The sequence below is a fragment of the Bombina bombina genome, chromosome 5 (genome assembly GCF_027579735.1).
Source record: "Bombina bombina isolate aBomBom1 chromosome 5, aBomBom1.pri, whole genome shotgun sequence".
NCBI classification, from domain to species: Eukaryota; Metazoa; Chordata; class Amphibia; order Anura; family Bombinatoridae; genus Bombina; species Bombina bombina.
The window spans coordinates 663,744,259-663,747,120 of record NC_069503.1 but is presented as its reverse complement, the minus strand read 5'-3'; positions in this window follow the sequence as shown (position 1 = coordinate 663,747,120).

The following is a 2,862-nucleotide window of genomic DNA, read 5'->3' as shown; positions in this document are numbered from 1 at the left end:
GTATACCTATGATGAAAATTACAGGCCTCTCTCATCTTCTTAAGTGGGAGAACTTGCACAATTGGTGGCCGACTAAATACTTTTTTGCCCCACTATATATATATATATATATACAGGGAGTGCAGAATTATTAGGCAAATGAGTATTTTGACCACATCATCCTCTTTATGCATGTTGTCTTACTCCAAGCTGTATAGGCTCGAAAGCCTACTACCAATTAAGCATATTAGGTGATGTGCATCTCTGTAATGAGAAGGGGTGTGGTCTAATGACATCAACACCCTATATCAGGTGTGCATAATTATTAGGCAACTTCCTTTCCTTTGGCAAAATGGGTCAAAAGAAGGACTTGACAGGCTCAGAAAAGTCAAAAATAGTGAGATATCTTGCAGAGGGATGCAGCACTCTATATATATATATATATAAAGATTAGCCTTACTGGGCTGAAACATTCATGTACTATGCCCCAAATCATGTCTCAACAGAACCAGAGTCTCCCTGGCTTTATATCTATATATATATATATATATATACATACATATATATATATATATATATATATATATATATATATATATATATATATATATATATATATATATATATATATATATAAAAATCACATTGTCTGGGACACACCTGAGCAGGGTGGTGTGCTTAAACCAAAGGGATTTGGTCAGCTCCCTGAAATTAAAGAAATACAACAAGGGGGTTTGATTAAGCACAGCTGAAAAAAAAAACATATATTCTTTTTACATATAAATTGCATATTTAAATATGCTGCAAATAATTTTGCTACTAAATATTCTTTGGGATCTTAGTCACACAATATGGCCATATTCTGCTCAGCCAGTCACCACTTACAAGGTGTCCCAAGATTGACTGGTCCTAACACTATACACTATACGTCCCTGGTAAACATATATATAGACATACTGTATATATATATATATATATATATATATATATATATATATATATATATATATATATAGACACATATATATATATATATATATATATATATATATATATATATATATATATATATATATATATACAGTATGTCTATATATATATGTTTACCAGGGACGTGCACTCATAGGAGGCAGGGGAGGCAGTGCCTACCCTGACATATGTGGCCAAAGATTAATTAAATTTTAATTAAAACAAAAAAAAAGTCCCCAAAAAAATATTTTCCCCCATGTAATGCTATGGAGAGGCAGGTACAGGAACGCTTCTCTCCATTGCAGTAAATGGGTCAAAGGAAAAGCTGTGCTGCAGCGCCACCTGTGTTCTGTCAATATATTAGCAGCTAAAATTGGGACCAATAGGAAGCACCCCTCTTAATGCCTCCTAGCAAGTGAAGGATATATAGATTAATCAGAAGGAGGATGCAGTGAGCAGTGTCATGTGACACAACTGGAAGCTGAGGTAACCTAAGAACAGATGACACCAAGCAGAAGAGTAAAGTAGTATTCTACATCTCTTGTGATTCACAAATTGTGTTCAGATACAGCTCATTAACCCCTTAATGACCGGACCATTTTTCAATTTTCTTACCCTTAATGACAATGGCTATTTTTACATTTCTGCAGTGTTTGTGTTTAGATGTAATTTTCCTCTTACTCATTTACTGTTCCCACACATATTATATACCGTTTTTCTTGCCATTAAATGGACTTTCTAAAGATACCATTATTTTCATAATATCTTATAATTTACTATAAAAAAATGTAAAATATGAGGAAAAAATTGAAAAAAAACACACTTTTTCTAACTTTGACCCCCAAAATCTGTTACAAATCTACAACCACCAAAAAAAAAACATTCTAAATAGTTTCTAAATTTTGTCCTGAGTTTAGAAATATCCAATGTTTACATGTTCTTTGCTTTTTTTGCAAGTTATAGGGCCATAAATACAAGTAGCGCTTTGCTATTTCCAAACCACTTTTTTCCAAAATTAGCGCTAGTTACATTGGAACACTGATATCTTTCAGGAATCCCTGAATATCCCTTGACATGTATATATTTATATTTAGAAGACATCCCAAAGTATTGATCTAGGCCCATTTTGGTATATTTCATGCCACCATTTCACCCTGCCAAATACGATCAAATAAAAAAAAAAACTTAAATTTTTCACAATTTTAGGTTTCTCACTGAAATTATTTACAAACAGCTTGTGCAATTATGGCACAAATGGTTGTAAATGCTTCTCTGGGATCCCCTTTGTTCAGAAATAGCAGAAATATATGGCTTTGGTGTTGCTTTTTGGTAATAATAAGGCCGTTTAATACTGCTGCGTACCACACTTGTAATATGCCCAGCAGTTAAGGGGTTAATTAGGTAGCTTGTAGAGTTAATTTTTAGCTTTAGCGTAGAGATCAGCCTCCCACCTGACACATCCCACCCCCTGATCCCCCCCTGACCCCCCTCAAACAGCTCTCTTCCCTCCCCCACCTCACAATTGTCACCGCCATCTTAAGTACTGGCAGAAAGTCTGCCAGTACTGAAATAAAAATAATTTATTATTATTTTTTTAATTTTTTCATACAGTCTGCAGTGATGGATCCCCCTTACCCCACAACCTCCCTGATCCCCCCCAATACATCTCTCTAAACCTCCCCCTCTAACTATTTACCGCCATCTTGGGTACTGGCAGCTGTCTGCCAGTACCCAATTTTCCCCCCAAATTTTTATATGTAATACTTGTTTTCTGTAGTGTAGCTGGCCCCCCTAAATGATCTACATCCCTCCCCCTCCCAGATCCCTTACTAAAGAACTAAGATCCCCCTGCTTCCACATCGGTCTTTTTTTTTTACTTTCATTTTTGGCATAATTTGCGTGCCCCGGCCCCCC